Source organism: Eriocheir sinensis, chromosome 41 (genome assembly GCF_024679095.1).
Source record: "Eriocheir sinensis breed Jianghai 21 chromosome 41, ASM2467909v1, whole genome shotgun sequence".
Classification (NCBI taxonomy): Eukaryota; Metazoa; Arthropoda; class Malacostraca; order Decapoda; family Varunidae; genus Eriocheir; species Eriocheir sinensis.
The window spans coordinates 14,928,998-14,943,062 of record NC_066549.1 but is presented as its reverse complement, the minus strand read 5'-3'; the positions used below and the strand labels follow the sequence as shown (position 1 = coordinate 14,943,062).

General features: G+C 47.3%; 1 protein-coding gene across 2 annotated transcripts in view; it reads right to left on the bottom strand.

The window, feature by feature from the left end:
• Positions 1–12,059, bottom strand: part of LOC127009704 (caskin-1-like) — a 61,257-nt gene extending 49,198 nt beyond the window's left edge. For both annotated transcript variants that reach the window (XM_050883042.1, XM_050883043.1), the window contains exon 1: positions 11,945–12,059. The gene's annotated coding sequence lies outside the window, so the exon portion shown is untranslated. The remainder of the gene's footprint in view (positions 1–11,944) is intronic.
• Positions 12,060–14,065: the final 2,006 nt, after the last annotated feature.

Genomic DNA, 14,065 nt, shown 5'->3' with positions numbered 1-14,065 from the left:
GAAAATGTTAATTTGTTTCGTTGCATAGTGCTACCGTGATTAGCCGAACTACAGTTTAATGGACGTTAGCTGTATACATGGTTGGGTAGTCAATACAGAACCCAATCACCTGTCCACTTCTATACCGCTAGTATTTAAAATGGCACCTACGGAATTGCAGGGATTGTTCACCTGTAACAAACTGAGTCTGACAATCGATCTCGAAACCTGGGGAAGAAGCCATATTTATCATACGCGTCACGGTGAGACACAATGGAAATGATCGAGGCAAAAAACAATATTACGTTAACCCGAACTTCAACGTGCAACCTCGCACGAAAGATTGTGCAGGTTTACATTTATCCTTCGATTTCCCTAGACTCCTAGAGTAACGACAGTCAGGGGACCTCTTGTGCCCTTCGCGCGAGCACACACACACACACACACACACACACACACACACACACACACACACACACACACACACACATTTTCTGGCAAAACATTTAAGCCAAATAACTAGTTGAGATGCATATAAAAACTGACCGACAACATAAGATAAATAAGGAAATAAAATAATCTGAACAACGCAATATTCAAATCACCTTCAGAACCTGTTCAGGCACACCGCGGCTTCCCTCAACACGAGAACAAGAACAGATGTATACACGGTCTGATAGAGATGGATAAGTAGACATGAAAAGATGGAGACTCTGACGGATGGCCAAGAGGAGTCTGGCTTCCTGTCTTCCCGCCTTCCATGACGTCATCCTTGCGAGACAAGAATGTAACGTTTTCACAAGGATCAAATGGAGGCTGTGGAGTAAACTGTTCTAGTTACGTGTTTAAGGTTCTAGGACAACAGACTTTGTGGTGAAGCATATCAGTAAAGTTGATCACTGGATGCAGAAGTAACTTGCTGAGTCCTGCAACGCGCCTTCTTCCTTGGCTCTCTCCATTCGCACCCCGAACACCTTTCTTTCCTTCTCTCCCCATCACCAGTTCCTCTCTCTCATCACTTTCCACCAACACACATTCCCGCTTATCTTTCCTTCTCTCCCTTCCCTAGCCATGCGCCACCCCACCTCTCATCTTTCCTTCTTCCTCTGTCTAGTGTCTACGTCCTTCCACCATTCCTTCTTTTCTCTTATCCACATCCAATCCCCCCACACACACACATACACATAAAAAAAAAAAATCATTCTCCCCCAACTTCTGTATACCTGCATCTCAACACCCTTATCCTTCACTTGACTCCACACCAATACCATCACGCCTACCAGTGCCACCATACTCATCACAAAAGATCTGGACACCACCCTTCCCGGCCACACGTCTCCCCACTAATATGAAAACTACCACCAGTAGCACCACCACTACTTACCACAAACCTACTACCGCCCCAACCACCAAAACCATACCTCCACATCACCACCACCGACACCAACACCTCCACAAGAACAGGAATAATAACAATCATCAACACAACGACCACCACCCCCCCAAAAACTACCACCAAAGAGAAGGAAGGAAGGAAGGATATAAAATGACTGGGGTACGGAGGGTATACGTGGAGACAGGAAGTGGACTGCAAGAAATTAAGGAATCTAAATTCTAAGCAAGGCTGCAACAAGAGTAAACTTAATGGGATAAAATTTAATGTTGTCGCCCAAACTCCTGTAGGGATGAAGAATGATGGAACTGAACAAACGGAGGAAAGGAAAGACGAAGAGAGAGGAGGGGAGGGAATGGGAAGAGGAACACGAATCAAGAGGTCGAAAGGTTGAAGAAACTCGTGTGTGGGAAAAAATAGTTGAATTAAGGGGGACGCACGAAATAAGCGAAAGAGCGATGAAAGGAAGGAAAAGGTCATGAGCAGATAAAAATGTGAATACACCAAAGTAAAAGAAAACTAACAGGTAAGAAAGAGGAGAGATCAAGAGAAGGGGAACACATCAAAAGAAGGGAGAGTGGCAAAAAGATCACTTAAATAACATAATCAAGATACGAAAAATATGCTGCTGAAGGAGGATCGCGGATAAAGTGTGTGATGCAGATTCAGTGCGGCGAGGTGAGCAGTGGACACATGCGGTAGAAGGCATCATTCAGCCATGATAAAGAGAAGGGATGACCAGACACAAGTGCAGGGGAGGACTGAGGGATAAAGGATATTGAATGGAGAGGCTGAGGAGTAGAAGGCCCAAACGTTGCTAACAGCTCATTAGCTCCTGATTAATTATGTTCAATAGGTGTTGCAGTGTGGACTCCCGGGGTGTCTTCTTCAGGAGACGGTGGCCATCCGGGAAGGGCTGTGCCACACCCCACGTAAAAAAGGTAGTAAACTCAGATTCACTCTCCGAGTTGCAGGTGCTCTACGGCGGCAACACAAGGGTCAGCATGATGATAATCTCCGTCCTCCTTCAGGCAGGAAGACTTCCCTCCCAGGGCAAGTCTATCCTACTACACTAGGATAAGCCGCCTACGCCTCAGGTTCCCGATCTACGAGCCCATACACCTGTTGCGTGTCCCCATTAGCATATTCCCTGCCGTAGCCTACCACAAACTTGAATACCCGGTAACCACACCGCTCCACCCACCTGGTACACCTGTCCCCTAAGACGCAGAAATGGCATGGCAGCTGGTTGCAGAGAAAGATGCCGCGACCTAAGGTAACACAAAACATGGTAAGTTGTTCGCGACAACCCTTCACCACGCTAATAACTTAACACACAAGAAAACATTCTGACGAGCACCCATCATAGGCCTTGTTCCTCAAGAAGGACGGCGATAATCACCATCAGTGAGGCGCAGCGACGCACAGACTCGAGGCTGTCAATACGTAATCGCCACCAATTAGTCATCCACCAGAGAGCGTCACACAGCGACGCCGCAGCCTGCTGCTGGCAAGGTAGCCAGTTTCAGCAGTGGCAAAGGACTGCCGCATTAGCTAAGCTGCAAGCCATCGATAACAGTATCATTTATCTTCCCGACACCCTGACATGACCCTGACAGGCAATCAGTTTCCACCTGGGAAGCTGGCAGACAATGTTGCCAACCAGTAAGTCATTTTCATTTCAGCAGGAATTAGAAGACTCCAGACTGGAGGCCGCAGAACGCTTAACCTCAGACCTTGCTATCATTTCCGATTGGGGCAGAAGGAACCTTGTGTCCTTCAGTGCCTCAAAAACCCAATTTCTCCACCTATCAACTCGACACAATCTTCCAAAAAACCTATCCTCTATTCTTCGACAACAATCAGCTGTCACCATCTTCAATACTAAACATCCTCGCTTTATCCTTAACTCAAAATCTTAACCGGAAACTTCACATCTCTCTCGCTACATCAGCTTCCTCGAGGTTGGGCGTTCTGTATCGTCTCCGCCAGTTCTTCTCCCCCGCACAATTGCTACCCATATACAGGGGCCTTGTCCGCCCTCGTATGGAGTATGCATCTCACGTGTGGGGGGGCTCCACTCACACAGCCCTCTTGGACAGAGTGGAATCTAAGGCTCTTCGTCTCATCAGCTCTCCTCCTCCTACTGACAGTCTTCTACCTCTTAAATTCCGCCGCCATGTTGCCTCTTTTTCTATCTTCTATCGATATTTTTACGCTGACTGCTCTTCTGAACTTGCTAACTGCATGCCTCCCCCCTCCCGCGGCCTCGCCGCACACGACTTTTTACTCAAGTTCATCTCTTTTACTGTACAAATCAATTACGCACGAGTTAACCAGCATCTTCACTCTTTCATCCCTCACGCAGGTAAACTCTGGAACAATTTTCCTTCATCTGTATTTCCTCCTGCCTACGACTTGAACTCTTTCAAGAGGAGGGTATCAGGACACCTCTCCTCCCGAAATTGACCTCTCTTTCGGCCACTCATCTGAACGCTTTTTACAGGAGCAGCGAGTAGCGGGCTTTTTTTTTTTCATTATTATTTCCTTTTTTTTTTTTTTTGCCCTTGAGCTGTTTCCTCTGCTGTAAAAAAAAATACTTATACGGTGTTTCTTATGAAATACGCAACTCGTACCGGGGTGGTGATGGGGTGCGGGGCGAGGGTGGGGGGACAGGAGGCGCAGATGGTCCGCCCAACACATGGTTGGGACTCCTGACACCCCGACTCCCCGCCGAAGCGTCCACAGTTTTTACGAAGGACCTAAGAACCACGGAGAAAACTTCCCCTTCTCACGTTGCTACTAATGCCCCTGCGATCTTTCATGACCCTCCTCTCCTCCCTCCATCCAGATACCCTGCGATACCCTTCCACCGCTACTTGAAGTCCGTGACACCATAACGCCCATACATCTGCCCATTCCTCTGGCACGCACTCCCTAAGGGTTACAACTCACAGCACTAAACAGTCCGCCAGCCCAGTGTGATATAACAAATAGACATGGCATGTTTGAGGTGGATATATTTAAAGTTACATTAAGAACCACTAGCAGTCATCCTCCATCACCTGCGGCATGATGCCAAGTGTTCTTGAGGCGGGGATAGCCAGCAGGATGGGGTCGTTCTTATGCCTCGACCACCACCATGTCGACCGCCATAGCCACCGCAGACCAAACCCTCGACACCACAACACAGTCTGCCGCGAGTAACACTACGCCCCTGAACCACCACCTAGTAACCGTACAGCTACATGATCTACCACACCTCCGACCGCTGCCAACAAAACCAAGCCATACATCTGTGTAACTGTAACACACACACACACACACACACACACACACACACACACACACACACACACACACACACACCACTCCGTGGCGCAACTGGTAGAGCGCTGCGCTGCCAGGCTTCACGGTCTGACAGGGCGGCGGTTCGAGCCCGCTCAGGCCGGATTCTTTCCGTTGACTAGGAATGGTTACTGTCCTCCCTTGAGCAAGGGGGATGGGGTGTGTAGTGAGTGAGGTCCTGACAGTACCCATAGATCGACGATAAAGAGCACTTGCTCGTGTCGGGAGGGTACCTGCTGGCGATTACGAGTCCAACACGTGATCAGGCCGTGGTGAAATACACACACACAGTCTCTCTCTCTCTCTCTCTCTCTCTCTCTCTCTCTCTCTCTCTCTCTCTCTCTCTCTCTCTCCAGTTTTGCCGCACCCTGTCACCCACGAACACATGTCAGCACTAGTACAACCTTGCCCTGTTGGGGCACAACCTGATCCACGGATATGAACGAAACTGTTCAGGCTTAAGGAAGGAAGGCGTCACGTACGACAAGCTACAGGTGTGCAATTAAACTGAGGTATAATATAACGTTATTACACACACACACACACACACACACACACACACACACACAACACACAGAGAGAGAGAGAGAGAGAGAGAGAGAGAGAGAGAGAGAGAGAGAGAGAGAGAGAGAGAGAATTATTGTTGTTGCTATGCTATGTCTGTTATGTCTCTCTCTCTGTGTGTGTGTGTGTGTCAATCCATGTGTCTAGCAGTCTCACCCACCCTCTGACAACAATACAACGACACAAACATAATCATCACAAGAGGACTTCAATAACCGTAATAACTTTCTATTTGCTCTCAAGTGCGGGTGGGTCGAGACTCCATCAACAGCTGTCCACCGTGGTTGCTTTGCTGTGCGCGTCTCGTTAGAAGGTTCTCATGACTTTATTCTTAACTTGTTTCTCCTGCAATACAACTAAAGAGATCATTCACTTGGGCTGGGCGCGGTTGAAGTTCTGTAGAGTATGAGCCGTCCACAACGTTCCCAACATATGCTACCATCAGTGCCCCCCCCTTGCCCCCTTGAGGTAGAGAAGAGATGGCGTTGACAAGCTACGACATATAAGTTGGTATCATAACACTCTCGTTTCTCATTTCAACTATATCTAAAGGTCAAAGAGGGGGTCAGTCGGGTTCTAATGAGTGTTTCTTCAGGTTCATGGTACTCACACTACCACCAGGGTCATAAAACTACCCCTGGAAATGCCCACAACTCCTACGAAAGCCTTGTCAAATATGTGTTCTTGGGTGGCGTATATCTAGCAATAAGACCCATAGCATTGTGGTAGTAAATAGGTAATGTCTTTTGGGGAACAACGCATTCGGATAAGAGTGCCCGACTGTCATCATACACCAGGTTGCCAAGTCCGACGCCCATACTGGTGAGGGGACAGCTTCCCATTGTCCTTTCTTCCTACTCTTCGTATTCCTTCCCCTCCACGTCTTCTTCACACAGTGTTATTTGCCAGCGTCTGCGTGAACCTTTGGCTGGTATTACAAGACAGTTTCGCTTTTCACATCAGCAATTTCTAAAAGTCAAAGAGGGGATCAATCGGGGTCTAATGAGTGTTTGTTTTAGGTTCATGTTACAGAAGAAGGGTCAAACTACCACCAGGGTCATAAAACTACTCCTGGAAATGCCCACAGCTCCCACGAAAGCCTTGTCAAATATGTGTTCTTGGGCGGCGAAATGTCTTATGATACGACCCTTTGAGTTTTATCAGTAGCCAAGGAGAATAATCAAGGCCACGCATCATTGCCTCACTGGTGGTGGTGGTGCGGCCCTGGAATGTGTTAGTAATTCAATGTTGATGCATTTTCTTGCTTACTGTCTATCCGTCATGGCCCAGAGCAATAAAACTTCAAGAAAAAAGTCTTATCCCATTCGTTTCGGTTACTCATTCTGGGAAGTGTCTGTCAGGTTTGATCTTTCATTCATCTATTATTCACCGCCTATCCTCCACCCCCTCTCTTTACACACACACACACACACACACACACACACCTTACTCCACCACTTCCCCGTCAAGCGATCACGTTACGCCATTCATCAGTGGCAGTAGTTCCCTTGATATGACCAGTCCCAACACTCCCATTTGTCTCGTTATTCTCTCTCTCTCTCTCTCTCTCTCTCTCTCTCTCTCTCTCTCTCTCTCTCTCTCTCTCTCTCATCAGCAAGACCATTTTCTTGTGATTCGTCTCGTTTTAGGGACCATGTTGAACGCAGAAATAGAATCTCATGGCTCTGTAACACAGAATTTCGTTTGTTTACTCTGATCCTCGTGAGTGTGTTTCAGCTGTCGTGTGACGCTCTTCCCAGCCTCCGTTTCCTCGGGCAGGCAGCTGGGAGAGTTCACGGTAGCGTAGGGGAGCGTTGGGGCTGGGACAGTGGCGGTGACATGTCGGCGAGATCTTGTTTCACGGAGACAATGTGGCCGGGAAACTCTTTCTCTCCAGCCCTTTGTCTGCACATCGTAGTATTTCGGCCGTCACGTCCAGACCGCCTTGCCTCGCCTCTACAGCCGCCTCAAACATTTCACGTCCTAAGAGTGCCACACTCATTGTCAGTCTGCCATGCTTAATCCCAACACTATAAATTGTTTCCCAACGTTTTATTTTCCCATAAGATGAGGTGGTCACCACAATATCTGCTGTTGCTGCTGGTTCTTTCCACTGTCACTAGTGTTATGTTATTATTCCACACGCAATCCCTTTACTAACATGCTACATCAAAGTTAGAATAACCAGACCTTTTTTTCCAATTTGAGGTAAGACCAGATTCTCTATATAGCCCTGCATGAACGTGTTATTACATCAGTAACATCAACAAAGTTATTGGTTACCATCGCTACTCCTACCACCTCCATCCGTATCTCTCTCTCTCTCTCTCTCTCTCTCTCTCTCTCTCTCTCTCTCTCTCTCTCTCTCTCTCTCTCTCCATGACATTCAAGACGCTGCCACTGTCGCCGCCACTCTCCTTACCAACCACGGTATTACGTTTCCATCCACCCACCCTCATTCCTGAAACACGAGGAGGTGCAAGTGAAGTACGGGGCTGAGCATCCCCCCCCCTCTCTCTCTCTCTCTCTCTCTCTCTCTCTCTCTCTCTCTCTCTCTCTCTCTCTCTCTCTCTCTCTCTCAGCATTTGTTTCGTTTGTACAAGTTTCTCTACCACGAATAATGAAGTCTCGGGTTCTGAAGCGATTCTTCTAAACCATTCATGTGAGCACCACCTGGCTGCCCGTGCAACTCACGCGTAAAGTGTGTGCATATATGAGCTCATCTCACTAACTGGAGCCCAAAGTCCTTTCCTAGGTACTTAAATCAACTTTATCCCGACGTAACTTTATCCACGTGTCACACTCGCTGCAGGTGCTGTGTACTGGTGACGCGTCTGTGTCCACTGGCTGCAGCGCTTGCTTATTGCAGACCAACCACACACTAATGGCTGCACCGACTACTTGGACTCAGTACAAATGATTTAGAGCCTACCTAATTTCGTGTAGTAACTGAAGCACCGAAGTACTGCCATTGTTCTCATCTGTACTTTGTCCCGGTCAGTCCGTCTCACGCTCTTGCCCACACTCATAAAGTGGCCCTCCCTCCATCCCTCCCAGCTCCTCTCCTCGCCCCGCCCCACCACGCCACACACTCGACACGTGATGCTCCTCCTAGCCTAAGGACTGCGTGACAAGTGCACAAACAAAGCGAGTGATACGTCCTATAGTCTTGAATGAGGGGATGTGAGCGTTTTACGGTTTGAGTTTACCTTAGTTACGTCACTGGGAAACAAACTGTGCAGCTCGACTCGAGATGGCCAGCAGGCACGATGCAATGTGATACATTAGAAATTTGCCAGTGCTCTCCAGCGTCCACTGACATGAGCCTGGTCACTTGCTTCACGGCTAAAGCTGCAAGAGGATAATAAGGGATGATGAAGATGCGTTGTCGGCTGCTCACTCTGGCGACATAAACACCACGACCACTCGCTAAGGTCCTCAACTCATCAGATCCCTCCCAGCCTTCTCCCTTACCCCGTCCTCAGCACTCTGATTTTCATCTCCAACGGAAAGGCAACGAGGAAGGACGAATGAGTTAGCTACGCAGCAGCGCGTGAAACAAGTGTAATGAGCAGAGACGCGAGGATCAGGATGCATAAAAAAAAAAATAAAAAAAATCAAATACTTCAGATGGCAAATGGATAATTTTGGAATGGCAAAATTCATGCATCACAGCGTGGGTGATCACAGGCGTCGGGCGGCTCAAAGATGCGCGAGGTAAGCAACGCGTAAGAAAGTGCAGCTTCAGGAAAGGAACAAATCTTGTCGCGGGAGGGTGTGGCATCCCGTGTTCCCATGGCTTCTCTAGGATGCCCAGTGTCAGGCGCACACTCACTCTCCCTCCCTCCCTAACCCCTCTCCTCTCTCCACTTTCCCACTACAGTGTATTATTTGTTTCTTTGTGCTAGTTCGTAAGAAATCACTGAACTAGTCTTTTCTACTCTATCACCAAAATGTAAATACTTGTCCACTTTTGCTGTGATCGATGATGGAGGCATAAATCCATTTCAGCTGCTTTCTTGACAATGTCTCAAAAAATCACTGTGCCGCGGCCACTGCAACACCAGCTAGATATCTTCAGTATGAGGTGTGTTACTCAAGTTCTTATGCTAACATGTGACAACTTTTACCTCACGTCGCTTATCAGCATGGGACACAGTATCTTGCTTAAACATCGCAATAACAGTGCACTGAGCGCACACCCACTCATCCACACACACACACACACACACACACACACGATTCAATGCTCAGCACGCTTGCCTCATAATCGAGAGGTCTTTGGTTCGATTCCCAGGCGGAGTAGAAACAAATGGGAAGTGTCCTTCAATCCGTGCCTCTGTCCACTTAGTAGTGAGTGTTAGGGGGTTGTGTCCCACTTCCCGGGCGTGTATGGATGTGATGTGTGGTTCTAACTATACCCAAAAATCCGTTACCTGAGCTGCAAGCTCTTTCGGCGAGGATACTCGCTGGTGATGGTGAGCCCAGCGCGTGATCAGATCATGATGACACACACACACACACACACACACACACACACACACACACACGTCAATATCGGCTCACGCGCCTCTCACTCCATGCTGTACAAGCCTAGCTATATTTCACATCAGATGATGACGATGAAACACACAATGGCACTACTTAGCAATTACTTCGGTTTAGTATTCACGAAAGAGATCGATGACAAAACTGGAGTCTCAGTGCAATCGAATAATGTCTGCATGAAAGGTAACTGCCCCTAAACGGAGCCAGTGAGGCATATCCAGTGTCTGCAGCAGTTACATGCGGTAGGAGTAACCAAGAGTGATATTGACCACACAGTATAAGAAATCGAATGATACTGAAAAAATAATTTGTAGGTGAACGCAAACAGAAACACCCACACCTTACGGCAAAATTAAGACGATTACGACAAGCATCCCCTCCTCGCCCCCTCTCTCTCCCACACACAAGCATGAGGCGACTCAGCACAGTTACACACCTAAACGCGTCCCTCCAAGACCCGTTAACTTTATTTACAGCGTTGAATTGCTTTGTGAAAGTTTTGGGGAATTCGTCTTCCTCCCACTACCTTTCCATGTTCCTACAACTATCTCTTTCAAGCTGTAAGTATTAAGACAACTTGAGTGATTTCTTCTTTTTGCATCCTTTCTAGCACCATCACACTGCATTTTTTCTTTATTGAGGCCTGGGCTGTCTTCTTTAGCCCTAAATAATACAATAAAGAGTATACAAACATGGCCAGATAAAGCAGCACGGGGAGGCCTCGCAAGGAACAGGCGCGATGCCAGGGCTCGGCTGCTCTTGTGCTGAGCCATTAGTGTTTTTGCTAACCTGCTCACCTTCCTCGGAGGACGTAAATTCAAACAAAGGAACGGTAAAGCGAGAGCAAGAGGCTGCATACCCAAACACATGACTGTTCACGTCCGTCGATTTAAATGTTGCACGCTATGATTGAACGGTAAAACTTTAATAAGGAGAAAAGTGAGTAACAGCACCTGGCTGACAACAAATTAAACAGGAACAAAACTAGGTAAGTCTTGCAAGTTTTTTTCCTTTAAGAGCTAGACATATTTCTCTCTCTCTCTCTCTCTCTCTCTCTCTCTCTCTCTCTCTCTCTCTCTCTCTCTCTCTCTCTCTCTCTCTCTCTCTCTCTCTCTCTCCTCAGGCGGGTTTCGTGGAGTCACATGCGAATATATATATATATATATATATATATATATATATATATATATATATCTCTATATATATATATATATATATATATATATCACACACACACACACACACACACCAAAGCTATCAGCTATAAACAACACGAGACGAAGGACGCTGAGAGGCTGTCTTTGTGATTCTACATCAACAAATCAGCTCCACGCGTAGGTTCAAGTATTTTTCAGAAGTGTATTTAAATCATGGAGAATGAACTTCATCCTCATTCCCATACAAGATATATGATTATTAGTTCTACAGTGCAGTGTCCTTTTCCTTTTACGTCGATAATACGAGAACTCTCCACATACACCAGCAGAAGTCAAGCATGTAGTCACTACCACCATCCTCGGAGATGTACTTTCCTTGAGCCTGTGCTGTCCCATCGACTGCCGTCACTTTGTTGGCACTCAATATGTGTTAGTCTTATCGCTAATAACTTTCCTTTTTCGGAATGCACACTTGACACTGAGCCTTCTGCGTGTATATGACCAAACAACCACTGCACCTTTTCCAATTGTGCTTTTCATACGATCACAAAAATATACTTAACAAGACAATCATTTTCGGAAGTTTCTGAGGGAACATTACCTCCCATGCTGCACATACGAGGGTAATTGGTCTTTTCCTCACACTCTACTATGTTTGATCATTTCCAAGATCACTTAATCTCCGGGCTACATCACGGTTATTTCCATCACTTGTGTGGGAGGATGCAATTTACCCTCGATGAGACACTTAACTACGAGGTCACTTCATTCCTGCCTGGCGACGTAAACAGACGCACATGACCACATCCACTGTTGCAATCACCGCCGTTCACTGCCGGCTGCCAGGCAAATGCACGTTTTCATTCACACGATTCATCTAGGCATCGATATTTGACTTCCATTATGACTCTTGATTGTTAAATGTCTAAATCTGTGTGACATTTAGGGCCATCACCTTTTAATAATCTTGGAATCGAAGTACACTGCTACCTCCTCACGCCACACTGGTCCCAGACAGACTGAGGGGCAGGCGAGCCAGGCAGCAGGGCAGCGCCGCGGTCTAGCGGGCCTTGGCGCTGCCTTCCCACGCGGCCAGGCAGCATCCAAGGTGTCAGTTAACCATTTCTTGCAACTATTATTTACGGTTCTGCCCGAAAGCATCACACAATTCTTTGAAACATATATTAACTAGGGGTGACTGGTACTCGGTCAGGCTTTAGTTTTATTTTCACTGGCATAACAACACTTCCTTGCACGCGTCTCAGGTGAAAGCTCTCCATCACATGGGGAAAGTTGACAGAAATCATCATGCATCATCGTTTTGCATTAAACATGGACATTGGGGAAATTTCAGAGGGGTACGCGTGTCCTTCCTTAACATCTATCGCCAGCACGGGAAGCAAGGTGGGCATTGGGTAGCAGGTGTTTGATGTAAGCTGGCGGGAGGGCGGGCGATCAGCCGTCTTCAGCGACCAAGGAAGCAGTAACTTTTGTACACTTTTAAAAGATGGTTATGTAGAGCTAACACACACACACACACACAACGCTAGAGTGCAGGAGTGCAGTAGTTGGCGCGCTCGTCTTACAACAGAGGTCCCAGGTACGATTCCCGGACCGAATGGAAATGGATGGGCAGTCTTCTGTTATCCGTGCCCCTGACGTACCCATAGATCAGTCGCCATGCAGCTCCAAGCTCATTCGGGAAGGGTACTGCCTGACGACTGCAAGTTCAGCACGTGATGAGACCCTGGGGCAATAACACACACAGGAGGGTTCGTGTGCTCGCCATGTTTACAGGCTGCGCGTTGCTATCAGCTTGACATCAACTCACCGTTCCATTCGAGATAACATCACCAGTGACAGCAGCAGCGTTCCCTACGCACACACACACACACACACACACACACACACACACACACACACACACACAAACTGTCTATATACAATTCTCGAAAGCTATATCTAGATTAACACTAAATGAGTATGGAATATATAGAACACCCGAAGTAGTCTTAAGTATTATAAAGATTACACACTTATCTGAGGCAGCTCAGGGGCACAAAAAAAGTAAACATTAATAAAAAAAAGCCCGCTACTCGCTGCTCCTAAAAAAGAATCAAAAGAGGTGGCCGAAAGAGAGGTCAATTTCGGGAGGAGAGGTGTCCTGATACCCTTCTCTTGAAAGCGTTCAAGTCGTAGGCAGGAAGACTGTTCCAGAGTTTATCAGCGTGAGGGATGAAAGAGTGAAGATGCTGGTTAACTCTTGCATAAGGGGTTTGGACAGTATAGGGATGAGCATGAGTGGAAAGTCGTGTGCCGCGGGGCCGCGGGAGGGGGGGAGGCATGCAGTTAGCAAGTTCAGAAGACCAGTCAGCGTGGAAATATCGATAGAAGATAGAAAGAGAGGCAACATCGCGACGGAATTTAAGAGGTAGAAGAAGATCAGTAGGAGGAGGAGAGGTGATGAGACGAAGAGCCTTAGACTCTACTCTGTCCAGAAGAGCTGTGTGAGTGGAGCCCCCCCACACGTGAGATGCATACTCCATACGAGGGCGGACAAGGCCCCTGTATATGGATAGCAACTGCGCGGGGGAGAAGAACTGGCGGAGACGATACAGAACGCCCAACCTCGAGGAAGCTGATTTAGCGAGAGAGGAGATGTGAAGTTTCCAGTAGAGATTTTGAGTAAAGGATAGACCGATGATGTTTAGTGTTGAAGTTGGTGATAGCTGAGTGTTGTCGAAGAATAGGGGATAGGTGTTTGGAAGATTGTGTCGAGTTGATAGGTGGAGAAATTCAGTTTTTGAGGCATTGAAGGACACAAGGTTCCTTCTGCTCCAGTCGGAAATGATAGCAAGTTCTGAGGTTAAGCGTTCTGCAGCCTCCAGTCTGCAGTCGTGTACTTCCTGTTAAGAGGGTCTTCTATTGAAAGAAGTTGAATAATACAGAGTTGAGTCGTCGGGGTATGAGTGGACAGGACAGTTTGTTATGGAAAGAAGATCATTGATGAATAACATGAAGAGAATGGGTGATAGGACAGAGCCCTGTGGAGCACCACTGTTGATAGGTTTATGGG